At 35.1% G+C, this 19,684-nt stretch overlaps 1 long non-coding RNA gene across 2 annotated transcripts in view; it reads right to left on the reverse strand.

Moving 5' to 3' along the window:
* LOC120502499 overlaps window positions 1-19,684 on the reverse strand; it is a 53,621-nt gene that overhangs the window by 24,545 nt on the left and 9,392 nt on the right. Inside the window, exons 2-4 of one of the 2 annotated variants that reach the window (XR_005627531.1) lie at window positions 7,174-7,332; window positions 6,580-6,622; window positions 2,021-2,393 (exon numbers count right to left, since the gene is read on the reverse strand). This is a non-coding gene — a long non-coding RNA (uncharacterized LOC120502499). Of the gene's footprint in view, window positions 1-2,020; window positions 2,394-6,579; window positions 6,623-7,173; window positions 7,333-19,684 lie in introns of those variants that run through there. The other variant, XR_005627532.1, reaches the window with a different exon arrangement.

Genomic DNA, 19,684 nt, shown 5'->3' on the forward strand with positions numbered 1-19,684 from the left:
ACTTAGTGCACAGGTAGTCATTATGAAGCTAAATACTCATAATAGCTTCATAAAACAATTGCACTGTGTTATTGCTACCAAGTGACTTCAAGGATTTCAAAGAAGAAGAATAAAAAAAAACTTACTCAAATGCAAGCTCAATCACTTTTTATAACAAAAAGCACCATGCAATTTATATTCATATGTATTTTTTACCTGTCATTCCTTCAGCTTGATGGCTGTCAGAATACTACATTTTTAGTAGGCTTGCAATTGCTGGAGAACTTAAATACACCCTATGATTATATGCTGCAGGGCCGACAGCTGAAATGTCAAATGGTCAGTGCAATGCTCCCGGCAACACTCTTCTCCCTTTGTGGCAGAAATTCAGGTGCTTTTCTTTAGCTGCAATTAGCATTTGATGTTTGAAACAGGCTTCGGATTCTCTTTCCTTCCCTCTTTTCTTTTTTTTCCTCTCTTTTCAGGCCTACTGAGACAGTCAGAAGACTGCATAAATTATCTTTTCAGCCAGGTCAGAAAGCAGGTTACCTACTAGATTATATAAGGAAATTGTTGATCTTTTTTCTATTGAGGGAGAGTATGGAAAACTTTTCAAACTCACAATCTTATAAAAATATCTAGGAAGTACAGGCAGTGTATAAATATGAAATGCTGACATTAATATTTGATCACTTATCAGTGCACTGTTATAATTACCAATAATGGCATGACTAAAAATAAAATATTGCAGCATCTTATTACCCTGGATTAAACATAATATATAGCTATAAATTAGAGACAAAATGAAAATGATAACTGTTTTTCTACTTACAACTTCTGCAAATTACTACACAGAATACCTACAGAGAAAAAAATGTTCTTTATAAGTAAAAGGAGGACCAGTAGATGGCAAAATAAGCGTCTCTGGCACCAGTATCTTTGTATGTAAAGATGTTCCATGGACTCTTGTATCTGAAGATAGAAACAATCTTCATTTGATTTTCCTCTTAATTCCCTGGAGATAGATTAATTACCTTCTGGTGTAGCAGCAGCTGGCGTGGCACTTCAGGGTGATCAGAAATGTCATTTGCAGTTCTCCTGGACAAGCTATTTTGCACTGCAGTGATGTATAGAACCAGGTACACCATGCACAGATGCTAGAGCTGTTCCATTGCCATTTGGACAGGCACTTGAACTCTACAAGTCCCACTCACAATCTTGTGCACATTCTTGGAATTTCTGTGTGCCATATCAAGTGACTAAAACCTGAATGATATCAATTACATACATATCTAGTTCTGTAAGAGTCTAATCAGATTAGACAAAGATGTCTAATCACAAACCCAGCAGTGTTTTACTGTTTGCTGGTCTGACAGCAGGTCTAGAATATTTTAGTGCTCTGAGAGCACCTGCATGCAGTAACTAATCATTTCCTAAGTCTAGGGAAAACACAATAAGCTCAATACCATTTTGATTTCTTTGCCACATCCATTCTCACATTATCTTTAATGGAAAAGCTAAAATAAGAAAACAATGCCACATAGAGAGTGACTGTTTAAATTACAGCTGTCAGCTGTAAAGCAGAGACTAACATTAGCTATGATTTTAAGATGTGGTCAGAAACAAATAGTCAAGAAGATGTGGACATTAAACACAATCATCTGTAGTTTTATGTGTACCAGTTTTAACCAGTTGGTTTTAATTAGAGATTGGACAGTGACATGGACTCAGTGGAGCACTGATCTGCTTTAGTGTGATGGTTCCCACATTCATTTTTCTGGCTTAGTGAAAGACTGAGAATAAAAATTGTAATAGTTCCTGGGGATCTGTATAAAAACAAACAAAATTATGCATGACATGAAAAGTCAGGGCCACTTCTAGCACTTCAAAAATAATTGCTTCAGAGTAATTTTTTTCTTACAAAATAGGGTTCCTGTGCAGAGTAAAAGAGATAGGTTTACTTTAAAAAATGTTTTAAAAAATTAAAAAACAAGCAACAAAAACCACCAAAACTAAAACAGAGCAAAAGAAAAATAAAAATCAAAAATCAATAGAGTAATAGCAATGGTCTAAAATGGGCACTGGATTGGCAAGAGTCATTTTTTGTTAAAGATCCCCACTGAAATTGATGTCAGTTTGAATAAGGAATACTGCAGAGTCAGTAATAATACTTCCACTATATTGAGTCTTTTAGATATAATGTGCACATCAGTATGAAACCTAGATGTATCACATAGTTACTCAAAGCACTCCTATTCCAGGTGAATATTCTTTATTCTAGTCCATATTCAAAGCTGCAGGTAACTAGTCAATCAAGCAAAGTTGAAAGACCAATAGGTGTTTTTGTCCTATCTGTCATCTCCTGTGTTGACATTTTCATGGAATGATTAACTGAATTCTTGAATGTACTCTTTCTGTGAACAAAGCACAAATTAGGATCAAATAAAATCTTACCAATGGTTAGAAATGGTATCTGAAAATCCTACAACAATTTGACTCTTGGACTTTTCCACAGAAAACTCTGCTGCTGCCCATGCTTTGCATCAGCAACTTGGAGTATAACAATAGGTTTAGGAGGGAGACATCTAAGCCATATTTTCTCCAAAAGCCAAGACTGTTTCCTCACAGACACTGAGAAAATTCTTATCAATATAAAGATATTTAAAGGCAAAAGATGAATCCATCATACTATTCTTTTCAGTCGTTTCATACCCATTTTTTCTTTGCATTCCCCAGAAATGAAACTCAAATTCATATCCAAGTACTTTCCTGCAGGATGTGGCTGCACTTGGTATACTGGAGGGTTTTAAAAATAAAGGCAGAATATTGAGTAAAAAACTGACATACTTTCTGAAATGCACTCAACTGCAGTTTTAGGTAGACACAGTGCCTTCACTGTCATTCCAGGGCAATGAAATGCTGTTAAAGGGCCATTCTGCCTCTTTGTTTGGATTAGATTGGGTTTCAAGTCTACAACTCAGAAATTTTCTTGCAACAGGTACAGAGAAAGGACAAAATATTGTAACTACAGCTTCTCTGATGTAAAGCATAGAAGAAAGCCACTTTAAAAGTAGGCATCCTTCTGAACTCTCTTTTCTGATATAATTTGTGGAGGAATTCAAATGAAAAGTAATAATGGGGCTTTACTGTTTAGAATATCGCTCTCCATTTTATGTTACAATTTAACTCATTTCTGAATGAGACAAATTTTCATGTGGCTGCACTGAGAAAAATGTCTAAAAATCCCATGAATTACTAGTTATTTTAATACGGGTTTAAAAACAGGTACCAAAACCACGAAAGTGTGGACAGACCATTGTGTAAAACAAATGCACTATGTACAAGACAAATACTTTATGTTTCTCTTGATTAGCATTGTGAGGCCTCAGCACAGTGAAAATAATTTGCCTTATCACATTATAAGACTTGAAAATTAGCTGGGTATTGACTTCTGCTTCTTAGGGTGATTCTGGCTACAAGTCTTTAAGTAAGGAGTCTCTTCTGATGCAGGCAAATATATATATATGTCCTATTGAACAGTAAAACAAATTCCATTTTCTAGTTTTTGGTATGGCAATAGCTATTGTAACTCCCAGTAGAATTCCTTTGTCTTATGCGTTCAATTAATAAAAGCCAGGTAGAAAATTTAGTATTTCCTGCAATCTTCAAACTGTTATTCCATCCAAGTTTATACATTCCAGTATATTGCTCTTTAAATCTGATACCTGAACAGAATTACTCTCCTCCTCAGCAGCACAGTATTTTTTTTACAAGTATCTGAGAGGTGTCGAGGAAGTCCTGGAGTTGGGCAGGAGTCTGGGAAATGTTGGTGAGAGTTTTAGCAGGTTGGAATAGTTCAGTGGAAGTCAGGGTAAAGAAAAGAGCTGAGAAAGCTTGAGGGAGCCTCTGAGGGCTCAAGATGGGGATAAGAGACAGCACAATATCAGAATGTCTCCCTGGGAGGATGGGGAAGAGCAGAAATTATTGTATTAGAATTTCAGAAAGAAGTGGGCTTTGTTAGGGGTGTCAGAGAATACTACACACATCACTCAGTGTTCAGCATCACTCTCCTGTGCCTAAGCCTGTCTCTAGGTATTACTTGAGTTAAATTAGGTAATACATAAGCACACAAGCCTGTCTCTAGGTATTACTTGAGTTAAATTAGGTAATACATAAGTAGGAGCAATAATGCAGAAAAATAATGTTGGCATTTAAGACATTTCCAAATTTGTTTTCCTAATGTATTTGTTGTTCATGATGGAAGTGAATATCATCTGGCAAGTGACCATAGAATCTCCTAGATTTTATAACTGAGACTGCAGGAAAATGAAGCCATATGCAAAAATGAAGACAATGAAGTAATGAAAAATATCTTTGTTTATAAAAGCCAACTCTCCCGCTAGCAAGCAAAACAAGAGTTAGTACAACTCAGCAGGCATTCACAGTTACATTATATCCCTCTCTTAAGTTACAAGCTTGATCCAATAGACAGGTTTTGCCAATGGGAAAGGAATGGAACAGATTCCCTAGATGTTAACAATATTGGTTTCAGGCATACTATACTGTGTTATTTTTCTGGGAATTCACTGTCAGCAGAGAGTGAAGAAGAAATAGTGAAAAAAAAAAACAACCTTTTGTCACTCTGTTGATTTAACTGGAGATGTATTCAGTTTTTCATAGCAGAATAGGAAAGAAACAAATCCACAGAATTCATCAATCAATACAGTTCCCACTAACATTACTGATTATTAAAGTTGTCTAAGAAACTGGCCTGGGACCACCTAGAAGTGACAAAAAATGTTGACTTACTGAAGACACTGCTTATGTTCTAATACTAATAATAATAGTAATTTTCCTCAATTTATTTAGTGGGTTGCTGTTCCCTCATTCTCAGCTTCAATGGCATCTATTTTTTAAATCCCATTATGTGTTACTGTATCTCAAGTACTATACCTGTGTTTAGGCTTTGAAACAGCTATGAAACAGCTACCTATGAAACAGTTAAAAATGAATTATACTTCCATTTAAAAAAGTAAACCCAAAAAACAGCTGACCAGAATTCACTACTAAGTCTTGCAATCCAGCCCACATGACCTGTCATTACTTTTATTAGCAAAAATGTTCCTGCTCAGGTTAAAAGTTGTTGTCCTTCTGACAGATTAAAGCAGTCCTGCTGCATGGTCCTCAGCCTGGGCATTTTCTGATTGGTTGGTCTTGTTTATTTGGTTGGGTTTTTTGTGGTTTAGAGGGCATCTGGGCTCTGAAGCTTCCCTGGGCCCAGAAAGAAAGTATTGCTGTTTCTCCCAGCAGACTTGCACATCTGCCTTCACAGAATGGGGACATGGGGACTCCACCCCCCTCAGTGACTGCTGCCTCACTGGAACATGCCCTTTTTCATACAGTCCACAATATCAGCAGTTTGCACTTAGAATTTCATAAGCAGGGCCATAAGGTAGCTATATAACACACTACATTAAGGCTTCTAAAACAAATATGATTTCCCATTAATTTACATTTACATTTTAAAAAACGCTCATGGTAGCCTATTTCTCTGCATTCTTTCTCTACCATACTAAAAAGAAATACTGGGGGGGTGAGGGGAAACATAAAAAATCCCAGAGGAGTGATCCGTGGTGGCCAGGAGAGCACAATGCCCATGGCATATCCCCAGAATTCTGTGTCTTTCCTCTCTCTCCCTCCTCAAACACCTCACACACTCCCCAGTGTGTTATTCCTTAAGTCTCTGTCTGTCAGTGGAGGAACTTCTGCACAGTTACATCATATAACATTCCCATCTTTGTCTGATTATGTGGCTTTATGATTCATATTTGTAGGCACAAATAACAGTCCTGTCAGTTCATAGTAGATTTGGACATTGAAGCACTTCATAATATTTCTGTCATGATATCAATTAGAAACTCCTGACAGAGTCCTTGAACTATAACAGGATACTTTAAGTTAAAGGAAAAGGATGGAATCACTGTTCTTTTCTGAGCTGAGGAAGAGACAAAGAGAAGGCACAGCCTTTTTAACACCCATACCCAGAAATACAGCAAAAATTTTGCAACAGACTCACTCCAAAGGAATGGAACTGGGCAAAATCATTATTGGGACAATGGCTGTCCTCAGACTTGGTACCTGCACAATTTCTCATGGGAGTTAAAATACTCTTTTATTCAAAACACTCTCCTTTAATTCAGAATGGTATTTTCATGACAAAGATACCTGGCAAAGAACAGAGTGTTTTGTGTTTTTATTTTCTGTTAAGTCTAGCTAAACTAGAAACAGCCTGGCTGTCCTTTATCTTCTGATCTGTTTTCTTGGTAGCTAAATCCTAGATTTATGATTTCTTCTCATTAAAATTGCCCTCTGTTTTTTATCAGCAATATCTAGACCTATGTACCAAGGACTGAAAAGTTTTACAATGTTTTGAGAAGGGGGTTGCAAAAACAGAAATTGCTTCCTTATATCAAGTTACTCCACAAACTACAAAGACAAATATAAATAGTACATCACATATTCCTTCATTTAATACTTGTATTCTTCACTAAGATGATGCTTCCAGCCCTTACAGGTAATTCCAAAAACACATTTAATTACCTTCTGTCATGCCAACTGATGCTGCGTTATTTCTGTCAGTGTCCTGTCAGAAATAAAATTGAGTGTGAAAACAGCAACACACAAAAAAAACCACACAAACAAACAAAAAAACCCAAAACACCTAGCAAGTATATTATTCTCAGAAATAACAAAGAGGAATCAGAATCCTGCAACTACAAGGTTATTGCATACAGAGAATCTCCAGCAAGCTTACTTTCTCTGTTCTTCTTCCAGCAACCAATTTTTAAATGCAAATGAGATATTTGTGGTACATTTCTCTGTTAGCTCATATTAGGAAACACTCAGGGAATTGTTGTATCAGTTCTGTCCCTTACTAGATCACATATCAATACAAATTTAGTATGAATTGAACAGATAGCAAAATCAATCAGTTCTGACCCTTGGAGGAGTTGCCATCTCTCCTGGTACTCAGATTGCTTCTTATTGGCAGTGCCTACAGCAAGAAGTGAAGCTGGAAGTGCAGAATTGAAGACATCCCAAATGAAAATTCCACTTCCATTATCTTTTTCCTCACTCTCTACCTTCTCAGTGCACCTGCATCAGGAGTAGTATTGCCTTGCTTAAGTATTGTACCTGGAAAGGCCTCAGTGGATTTGGAGCAGTCCGTTACCATGGAAGGCCCAGTCTCCCTCCATGTCCACAAGCTCTCCTTCTGCTCCTTGTGTCTGACAAAGGGTTCTCCTCAGCACAGGCTCTAGTACTTCTTGGTTCTTTGGTTCTTTCAGGTACTAGCTGATGGACAAGAAATCATATTTGGGAAGCATCTGTACATAAAGTCTCTAGAAAGAAAGTAATTAGTCGTGATAGTTCTCAAGATCCTCAAGATCTCAAGATAGATCCCAAGACCCTGTATATGTTAGTATGCTGTATTTCTGCCATTATCTATCAACTCTAATCTTAAAACCAAAGATGAGTGAAGCAATCAGAAGAGCAAAGGCTACAAAAGTGCTAAGACCACCAGAGTGGGAAAAACTGAGGTAGAGAAGATGTGTCCCTAAACACTCTCTGCTTGGAGCCACATGAAACCAACATGTTAATGGGCATTGAAAAGCTGATTTATCACTCAGGATATTCATCCAACTTCATTACAACCTAATTTGGGGGTCAATTCATTGAGCATCACAGTTTAAAAAATGACCTCTGCTATTTGGATAGTTTTTAATTCAGGACAACTGTGGCTGATGGTGCTTCCCTGACAGAGAAGTTCTGCCTTTTGTCATCCAAAATCACTTCTGGTTCCACTTTCTTCTTTCACCTTGCTATTCTGTGACCTTGACATTATAGCAGAGGTGACTAGGGGGTTCCAGGAAGCCTAATGCAAACAGTGACTGACAAAGTTCAGCTTGCAAGATTTTCCAACGTTAAAAGCACACACCCAATTAAAAATACAAACAAAAAACCAAAAAAACAACTGCAACAAACAAACAAAGAAACAAAAAACCTACTATGAAGATGAAAGAAAAAAGAAAGAAAAAAAATATAGAGAGGAGAATATGTTGTTAGAGCATGTGCTCTAGACAACTGATACCTGTTTCAAGAGTCCTGGCTCCCAAAAGTTCACCTCATGCCTCTTCCCTGGATTTCATTCCTTTTGACTCTTCTAGAGGTACTTCCTATTCTAATTTTCCTCAGTACTTCCAGGAGAGGAACACTATTATCAGAGATCATCCAACAATCTCCCTCACACAGGCACCAGTGTATTCCACTCACAGATGTAGCAGCCTGTTATGGTAGATGTGCTCTCTTTTTACTTCTGACTGTTTATTGTAGCCCTCAACTTTCCTCTCAGCATAAGGCTTGAAATTAATTGGATAACTAATAACTCCAAAAATACACTTTTTCACTCAGACCACAAAATGTCACATATTCCTAAAAATAACTTTCCATCCAGATATTTGTGTCCATATTGAAATATATCTGCAGTCCCCAGCTGGGATGGGAAATGCAACTTATGATTTTGCTAGACTTCAAACCCTTGGGAAATGCAGCTTATGATTTTGCAATGTCAGACCAGCTCCAAATAAGAAGCAATAATTTTTGCCAGCATCTTTGAATCCAATTGTTCCAGTGTGAGACTGGAAGAATTGATGGCTTTAATTATTTCAGGTTGAAGGCAGGGGCAGGTCAGGCCTTGCTCCGGTAAGGCAATGAACTGCTCCAAACACCCCACCCCAGCCCAGGAATGTATCCCAGCCACTGGCACATTTGGAGACAATGCTCCATATCCCACATCTGAAACCTTTCATCCAGCTCCTAAGTGGCCACCAGACCAGAAATCCCATCTTGGGAAAGGAACCAGGAAAGCCAAAGAGTATTTAACATGAAACACAAGGCAAGAACGTGTCTTGACCCTACTTCCTCTTTGAATTTCTGTCAGCTGAGCACTGCTGGAACCAGGAATGCTAGTAATGTTTTTTCTTTTCTATATCTTGTCTGTCTTTCTCTTTGCTCTAAATCTTTTGCCAAAGGTCTTTGATTTTCTAAAGTTGCCAGTATATTTTTGTTGTGGTTGTTTTGAGCTCTTTAGGATATCTTGTTGGTGTTTCTCCCATGTGTCTAACTCAGAGTACAAGAAAAACCATGAGCCCTTTTAAGCAAGGTTTTTGGAGCCTGATATGTTAACAGCTGTTAGTTAGTGGGACAGAGAACAGTCAGAATCAAATGAATGGAAGGCTATTCCACATGCATGCCCTAGTGAAGATGTAGGAAAAAGTGCTTGGAACAGAAGTGGTGCTTTGTGGTAACAGATCACAAAAATTGTCATGGAGCAAGGAAAATTCGTATATACTCAACCATGAAACAGGAAATTAATCTAAGCCATCTATAAAAGTGTGACAACCTAAAAAGAGATTTATTAGAGTACTTGGCTACTGCTTTGCTCTGTCATCCTTTATAAGCTCCAAGATAGAATTTAGACAACAAAATTAATTTTGTGCTTATGCCTAGCCACCACATAAATTTAATTTTCACTGATCACAAGAGAATTTCATACTCTTTAAAGCCACATAAAAAAAAATATTTAAGATGTGTCCCATCACCTATAGTTTTGTCCTCTGCCTTAATTAGGGATGTAATCTTGCTGGATTGAAATTAATAGGAAGTAAGTCACATTGTAATTTTTTTTGTTTCTTTCAACAACCAAAAATAACAACATATAAAATTCTTCATAGAAAACACAAAAATCAGTGCAGAAATCTGAGAAAATATGGTTTGAAATCTGGAAATTTTAAAATGTTAGATTGTTTCAATTATCATAAAGTATATAATTTATTTATATCACATATAGGATCCAAACTAAGAAAAGCATTTGATATTTGGAGTTCAATCACGCAGTATTTGATTTCTAAAATAGTATTTAAGTCAATAAATTCAACTGGTCTGAAAAGACTACTTGCATAAGCAAGAAGTAATTCTTCCAAATATAAATGCTGCAAAAACAATATTTATTAATTACACAACAGAAAAGACAAGGAAGCATATTGCTGTTGCAAGCTTGAAGGTCAAATGGTCTTTTCCACAGTAACATTGCAAAATTAGGTTAATCTCTAATAAACTTTCTTGTAAAAGGAAACTAGAGGTCATTACTTGACTCAGCAATTTCCACGCTGCAGTCAGCAATCAGCTAAAATTGTCTTGCTGCTTTTAAAGTTCATAAGCTATTTCAAATTATATTTTTTTAAGAACGTCAGTATTTTTAACTATGTCAGAAGATAATATTGAATTACCATTACAATTCTCTAGAATAAACATCCATTTAGGACTGAAGCAAAATCTCTTCTTATTAGCACACCCATGTTTCGAGGGATATGACTTAACAGGAGTGAAGACTGGTGGTTCCATGGTTGAGTGTTTGAAGTTCTAGCAATTGACAAAAATAACAGGACTAATTCTTGATGGGTTTGGGGAGTTGTATAGGTTTAGGGTTTATTTCAGTCAAATATTAAAAAATGCACACAAAAAAGGGAATTGAAAAGGTAGAAAAAAAATCCTATAATTTTGCATTGCAGTTGTCCTAAAACCACTAGAATTTTCTATCAAGCACCAGAATAAATTGTCAGATTTATTCAGGAATTATCAGCCAAGCTGTAACTGATCTAGTTGATTTTTAATGTCTAAAACTGTAGCAGCCAATGCAAGTTATGGCAATAAAACTTAAAGCACGAATTTGCAGCAGTATTACAACAGAAGCTGACATGGCTTCTGAAGTTGGGTGCAGACCACACTTGGTCTTCAGAGTGGAAGAAAATAATGATTTCCTAAAAGAAATACAGTCTGTGATGCCAGTTGTGAATCCCTACTCATATTAAGATGGGGACAGAGGTTTCCCTGAAACCGATCTGCAAAGACAGAAGTTTAGTTTAATGATTTTCTGCCCTATTGGGTGAGAACCCTCACATTTTGTCTCTGAAATGTGCATTTTTTTCTGAATATTCACAAAAATTAGTAGCAATTTTTCAGAGACTGTAAAGATACATGACCTGGCAATGATCACTGTACTCCAGCCAGAGTGATGTAATACACGCGTGAACAGGAGATTTTTTACTATTAAGTCCTCTATGAAACTCTTGACAGAGTGAGTAAGAAAGGATTTACCAGTCTAAAAATAATATTGTACCAAAGTCATTGACAGTTTTCAATTAACAGAAAGGACATGGCTGTCTTCAATAAGAGTACAACAGCTCTGAGTACAATTCCTCTAAAGGGATCCATTTATTCTGGGGACAATATTAACATGTGAAACAGACTAGTTTCTGAAGGCAAGAGGAAGATTCGCTCTGTGAATTCATTAGCACCTGGAACTTTTGGGTACAAGTAAACTTAACATGTAAAGCAATCTATATGTCAGGTGACTTCTAAAATCCACTATTTTAGGTCCTTCTGCATTCACTTCCAAGAGAGAACTACTTGACAATGCAGGTTCTCCTAACTACTGCTGTAAGGTGGGAAGAATCAGTTCCTAAAGAAACTCTCCTTTTTAGCAATAAAGGAAGACTTAAAATAGCTTTCACCACATTTTCAGATGTCAGGCTTGGATACAGTTAAGCCCATGTTTGGCAAATATACATAGAATCATAGAATCACTGAATCATTTCAGTGAAAAACACTTCTAAGGTCGTTGAGTGTAACCATTAACCTAGCACTGTCAAGTGCACCACTTAAACCATGTCCCTGATACAACATAGAACATTGACACAGTTTGAGGACAAACAAACCTGAGGATTAAAGAATGTAATGTTTTATCATATCAGCGTCAGAAAATATTCTTCAGATCTATGTAAGCATTGAAACAGAAAAGCCTATATTGCAAATTCTTCATCTTAAATGAATAAATTCCTGCAATTTTAGTTCAGATTTCCTGCTTAGCTGCTTGAAAATCTCTCAAGCTGTCATACAACACATGATTCTAGGACAGTCCAGATTCTAACAACCCACAGATTTAATTATAGTTCCAGGCAAAACCTCAGTAGGTAAACTTTTTATCTCATTTCATCTTCCATATATTTGCCAGCTAGAAACATAGCATCAGGTGAGACCTGCTATAATTTAATAAATCATTGCAGGTCTCCTACTGGAAGACAAGCAATGAAATATATTTTTCTGTCCCTGACAGATGAAGCACCTGGGGAAAGGTGCAAATTATTTTTATCCTGAGTGTTCAAATATGGAGTTAATCATGCAGAGCTTTTTTAATGGTTAACAGAATATGTTGTATCATTTCAAGAACTTAGCACATTGTTTACTTTGGATCGGAATTTCACTCACATTGTGTTAAAATCATGTTGGTTTATTCAAGGTCTGGTATTGTTTAGCTACTTTCACTTCCAAGTTAATTAACTTGAACAAAAAGAAACACACCCAAACAATTGAAAAATTTCCAATAAAACATCAGTAAATTTTGATATTAAAAAAAGGATTTGATAAGGAAAAAAAAAGGTGCTCAAAATCTATGAAACTAGAGATGGAGGAAACAAGCAATAAAGAAAAATTCCCATCCATATCAAATGATGATCTAGCTGATACTAAATTATATCTTCTTAATAATAACAATGGTAATACTTCCACATAGTTCATAAACATAGAAAGATAACAGAAGGTAAACTTTGTTGCCCCTGCTCTTAACCATTTAAATATTGTACTTATAGCTTAAGTTGGCAGTTAGGCTTCCTCATGAGCTGGTGGAAAAATAGAGGGTACAGAGAGATACTCTAGCATATCTGAGAAAAATAGATTGGATATGGCTATGGGGGAACTTCATTTCACTGACTGTCCAGTGAGGCTTGACAAATGGCTTAGATTAGACAGACTATTTAAATGCAGAAGACATATTTTAGCAAAAAATGCAATTTCATGACTTTTCGAGGAATCCTCTACACTACCAAATTTGGGGCTCTGGACTGTTTAGAAATGTGAGAGAAAGGAAGATTAAAAATTCTTTGTCTAATATACAATGCATAGGCACTAGATTTCATCCAAGGATTAATCTAATTTATTTTTGTCTGCCTTTCAGATTTTATGCCCCTTTACATCCTTCAAAGGATATATTTCTATTTCACTTGGTTGCATATGAGAAACCTGTTGTCAGATAATTTTTTGATGCCAGTTAAAAATTAATCTCAATAAGACTTTATAGCAATTAAATAATGCACATTTTAGACATATTGTTTTTCGAAAGGTAAAGAACTACCTAAACTATTTAATAGACCAAGGGCTTTAAAAAGCTTAACAGGTTTTGTCATATTGGGGAAATAAGAAAAAAAATTATCTGTCTCAATAAAAAAACAAAGCCAGTGAAATTTTATTGAACTGATTTTATCTCCTACGGGAGGTATTCTATTAACTTAATTCAGGAAAACCATTTTTATATTCCAAGAAGTTTGCACAGTTCAGTATATGAGGAGCATGAGATGCAAACATGAGTCCTCAGTGGTCTGAGAAAGCAAATTCCACCACACTTCAAGGCACACTCTGAGCCAAGTCCTACACTTTGAGCTGACTTCTACACATTGTTCTAAATCCAACCATCTTTTAAATAATACTCCTCAGTGACTTTTATTTAAACAAAAATTACTAAACCTTGACCCTCCATTTGTCGAAGATAACTATAATCCTTGTAAGTGTTAGACCTGGGATAAAGAACTGTGGTTTCAGAGATATCATACAATGCATTGTCAGGAAAAGGCGTGGATAGCCTGCATACGAAATTTCCTGAAAACTATGTTTACAAGGAATTTGCTTTGTTATAAAGTGTTTAAAGCCTTTCCACCTCATACTAAGCACTGTTCTCTTGAGAATATACATCTCCCAATATTTTTAATTCCTACAGCAAAATACAGTATATGGTTTTCCCTCAAGTATTTCTGTTCTAGATAGAAGTTAAGATGGTATGAAAATTTCCATGGCCTTTCATAGGTGGGAAAATACAATCTATTAATTATTATAACATCTGCTTTTATGCTGACCTCTGTAGCAGGAAATAGAGCACAAATGACCCAATAAAGCTGGTGATAAAAAATATAAATAACATCTTGCCTTCTTGCTATTGTGCTGGCTATTCTGCATTTCTGGACGTCCTGTATCACAATATAACTCACAACATTGTGCTGCAGAAAGACATTGGAGAAAAACTGTGTGGTTTTAGGCAAGTTGCTGGAAAAGGAAACTGCTAAGCTGCATGTAAAACCTAGTTTTAGAAAACTATTTCACTAGCTTATTCTTATAAGCAAATAGTACACAATACAAAATATTGTTTAAAAATTATACTCAGCATATGTAAAAATGTATTTGAGTCATTAAAAATACGTATTAGGCCTATAACCCTAATTATAAGTGTTGTATTTCAATTGTAAAAGTGCTTAGAATTTAAATTGTCCATCTACGTTTAAGAAATCATACTATAATCATACTGTTCAAGTTATCATAGATACTGCCTCGTGTTGCTTGAGTCACAGCATTTCACTCCCTATCTTAGGGTGAAAAAAATTAACAGAGACAAAATAATGTATTATTCATCAATTAATGATTGTAATTTTAAAATTGTACCTTAAAAATCTTTTTTTGATGTAATCAAATATTCAAAGTATCTGATTTTTTTTCAGTATGGTATGTCTAAATAGGAGGTGTATATCTCTTGAAAAATGTAGGATTTATCCTTGTTTTCCACAACAATGTATAGAAAGTTAGAATATCATTTTTTCATTAGCCTATCAAATTGTTGGGCAGCCTTAAACTGATGTGTTCATCCAGTTGATGAAGAATTCCATTATATTTACCACAAGTTTCTGTCTTTTAACTGGGTTTCTTACAAAGAATACAAATTTTTCTGCTTTCAATGTCTAACTCAAAGTCAATTTTTGACCAAAAAAAAATTTATTACATTTTAATTATAAATGGGGGGAATTATTTGTAATTCCTTTTCTGAAGAGAAAATGAAAAGGGATGGGAATGGGAGAAAAGAATTACTATTTTTCTGAGAACAAAGCAGCTCCTCACCTACTATGACTTCTTTCCTTCCTTCACCCACATCTCTTATCAAAAACCATGCCATGACAATAATGCTGTTGCTATGCTGAACTTATAAGCATGATAATTATCTGTCTGGTATTATGTATGCTGCTTCATTGAGACTCTAACATCATCCCACATGGGAACTGGTGGAAAAGATGAGTATCTAATTTAACACAATTTGACCATGGTTCCCCAGCCTTGTGAGACCATACCCAGTCCTCTGCTTCTCCCTCAAATGCAATCATCTGAAACTGACTGCTAGGTTCAAAGATTACTTGGGAAAATGGCACATATGTGATAGAACTGATAAGCTGACAGCATAATTGCATAATCTTCAACTCCAGAAGGGTGATTGAAATCAGCAAATTAGAAGCTGAATAGGGAATATGTTTGTTATCTTTTGAAAACACCATTTCCTTGACCAAACGGGGTCAGCACAGTTAGTTAAAATTTTTCTCTGGCATTTTAGCACGGACCTTACATGGACAAATGAAGAAAATGGAAAAATATTTCCTTTAAGGAGTATAACAAAAGATTAGGCACTGTGACTGTGAATTCTCTATGTGTCATGTCTTCCAATCTATCAATATAGACAAATAAACATGTAAGAGAATTTGAAAGGAAAATCTATTAAGTGGATTTCCAGTGCCTTTTCCATATCATGAGACCCTTTATTCCTCTTCATCGTTCATTCTTTTCCTTCTTCTCTTTCTGTGACAGGAGATCCCACTTAAAAATAATGTTTGAGCAACATCCACGTAATCCAAACAATGAACTCTGATACTATCAGTCATCACAAAGCTATGTAAAAACAGTGGGTTTTTTAGTTTGCCTTAGAGAAAGTGGAGGTTTTTCTCCCTTCCTAATTATGCTGATAAATCCTCCTTTGTCAACAGATGCAGAAGAGATTGGTGACTATTATAGACATTCATTGAGCACATTTATCTCTCTGAAAATGCCCGGCCACATTATTTGAATAAATCAGGTCAGAAGTGGTTTACTCTCTTCATGATTCTCTGAACAAGGGAATCTTCACTTTTTATATTCCTATGGGCCATGATGCAATATAAAGATATCCTCCCTACCAATGGATCCATAATTATCAGTTACATCAATCATATGGGTGTAAAATTGGAAAAACATTCTTTTGCAATCCCAGCTACCTCCTATGTAACGTGTACATTCCCTTCAGAACATGTGTTGATATTCTGTCCCTAATGAAGCAATGAAAAGGTAAGTCATGGGTTTTTCTAAATTAAGTATTTAATTTCCAATATGAATTCAACTCTTACATTTATACATCTACAGTTTAGACTTGTACCTCCACCAGAATGCCTTATAGACAATAGAGAAGACTATTCCACGTCATGAGTTATCTAAACTTTTTCAGACCTCTTATGATATGATATCTTTAAGACACTGGAAAAGCCTGATTCTCTTCACTGGTTATTGGAAAAGCCTAAACTAACCAGCTCTAGTAAAGATATCACCAATTGTTTCAATCAATTTTACTACCAGAACTTAGTACAGCTGGAAGTAAAGACAGCCTGTTCTGAGTTCCTTGTGCATTACAAGTATTATCTTTCAATGTAAAGCACATACTTTGCAGCTGGCTTTCCCTTCTTCAGGAAAAATGGTCAGTTTTCTACATTTTGAAATTTTTACTGCTATTTCCAAGAAAAATTCACCATTCAAACAAATCAATAAACCAAAAAATAAATACAATTCTAGTTCACGGGTATCGAGAAGAATCCTTTCTGTTGGTTGCTATGACTACATAAAGGCTCAGATTCCAGTTTTTAGGAACCCATTTTGTGTGGTCATGACAGGAAAAAATGTCAAAATTATGCACTGTCCTATACATGTCTGCTACTCTATGGCCTCAACTGCTTTAATAGGACTCATTTATATGTGGAATTTTGACAAACATTAACAGAGCTTAAGTTAATGTTTATAGATATAGTAGGTAGTTTTGGTTTCTTTTGGCTTTTTTTTTTTTAATATACAGGAGAGTGGATAGAAAGCAGTTTGTTAACAGGAAACTAGCTTTGAGTTCATAATAGATAGACTTATAAATTAATAGACGGACTTATAGCTTAACACTTTAACTCCTGCTATGCAAGGTTACACTCCTTTCTCATTTTATTCACAATAGTCCTCATCTTTGTAAGATATTGTGAAACTTAGCCCCTAAGCCCCTCTCAATTTCTCCCTTGAAATTCCCAAGATCTACTCAAATCCAGTCAATTTTCACTTTAAAACTAAAATATAATGTCAACATTCTATTTGTATATGTGTATAAATATAAATATAAATATAAATATAAATATAAATATAAATATAAATATAAATATAAATATAAATATAAATATAAATATAAAATTATAACTATAACTATAAATATTAAAGTATAAATAGATATATTAAAGTATAACTATAATTTATATTTTTTATATATATATATATACACATACATATATATAAATATATATCTAATCTGGTTTAGCATCACATCTCCTAAACTTAGTCAAAATACAACCATGGCTGAACTCAGTTTTTAAAAGCATGAATCATGCTGAGCTAGTTTAAGGGCTGGTTGCAATATTTTCATGTAAGAATCTGCATTTCATTAATGACATACAATGTTTTTTCATGCTTTTAAGCACATATTCTCTCTCATAAAGTGGCTCATGCTTGTCTAACGAAATCCATTAAAAAGCTGAAAAACAGACCTAAGTTAAGCTTAGCTACTGCCTGCTCACACAAACGTTATCGCCAGTGCTCAAAGTAAGGAAAATCTTTGATTTACCATAAAAGGGTACCAGTTCTAACACCATTCCTTTTCTTTGTTGTTTTAACTTCTCCCTCAACCTTACTGACTTGAAGACCCATCTGGAGATTCTGAACACTGTTAAAAAAAGGAATAATTAATAGCTTAGATAGATTAACAGAAGTAAAATTTGTTTCTAAAACTGGTGGAATGGTATATTTTGAATATTATATAAATATATACTTTTATCTGACTCCCAAAGAGAGTACTTACACGGGAATTTTGCATGCTACAGTAGGTTGGACTAAGCAACCATAATAACCATAATAATTTCCTTGATCTTAAGGTCTGTTCATTCTATAACAAATTTATGGCCATAGCACAGGAAATTCCTTCGCTATGACAGGTCATCTTCTATATTTTGCCGGCCTAAAGGTTTGGAGAAAGTCAGTAGAATATATCTTGAAACACATGCAGAAACTTACCTTTTTTAATATAAAATGTCAGGATCAAGGACAAGATTACATGCAAAGTATTTAATCAAATGGATTGATTTAACAGCTTGGATTATTTTAAAATTCTATTAATTTTTTGTGAATTGATTAAAGAATATAAAAAACTGAATTTACAAGTTTCTTTGCCCCTCCAAAATAGTCCAAATTATGCTGAAACAATGTAAAACAATTATTCTAATATAATTTATCAAGAAGAGTTAAATAAAATTGAAAGAAGTCAGTTCTATAAGATTTTCATCACAATGCTTGTATCATTATATTTCTTACATCAGTATACTAATTACTCTAATTTTATTTCTACAAAATATATTAATTTACTAGCAATCTGATTCACAAAACAATCCCTTGCAAATTTGTCAATCAAGCTGTCTATGCAAATAAATTTCAGAAAAAACAATAACTAAAAAAAATCAAGTTCAGAGTATTCTTGACATACATTCATAGATTTCTTTGTTTACAAAATATCACATACTGATACCACGTGCAAAATTTTGAATACTAAGTTGGGTTTCACTGTCTTGGATGCTCATGCTTTGGAGAAAATCTTACTCTGTACCTACAGTGCTACATAATTTCTGCATAAATTCCGTTTGCATTATATACATTACTAAAAACAGTAAAAAAGATGGATCTCACAGTTTCTTTCTCTGTTAGCCTGAGTGACTGTTTTGAAAGCAGAAATTCTGTGACTTTTCAAAGCTCATTTCTCCCCAGTCTTGCTATTTCCCATGTGAAACACTCAAGTCTGATTCAGCATTGTAATCGCTACTGGAAATCTTGCTGTCGTAGCTGCAGCCAAGATGGCTGCTTATCTTAAATTAGATATTACGACTATAAGACGCTTATGAGTGTGGTCTAAACTTCCCTATTTCTGTACCCCTTTCTTTATCTTGCTAGCTACAAAGGTCTTCATGCTGCTCTATATACAACCAGCTGTATAACCTAAACACACAATTAGAACTAGTATAAATGTAAGTATAAAACTTGCTATAAAATAATTCCAAATGTTTTTACATGAGTTATTGGAATGGCTATTTATCTAACACATACAATTTATACATGTTCCTTTTCTGGGTTAAGTACAGATGGCCCATCTGCCCTGGTTACAATCAGTAGAATTTTGTCTCAGATTGATGGTACATGACACGTCATGATATGAGTCCATTGGTGTCCCCACATACTGTCCTGGCCTGGTGTTAGCTGGACTGTGGCTGCCTGCACTCACAGCATTCACTGGCAATGTTTTTTTGAATTAAGGTGATATAATATTCTTTACTTGCAAACACATGTAAAG

This window comes from Passer montanus, unplaced genomic scaffold (assembly GCF_014805655.1).
Source record: "Passer montanus isolate IOZ18808 unplaced genomic scaffold, ASM1480565v1 scaffold22, whole genome shotgun sequence".
Taxonomy (NCBI): domain Eukaryota; kingdom Metazoa; phylum Chordata; class Aves; order Passeriformes; family Passeridae; genus Passer; species Passer montanus.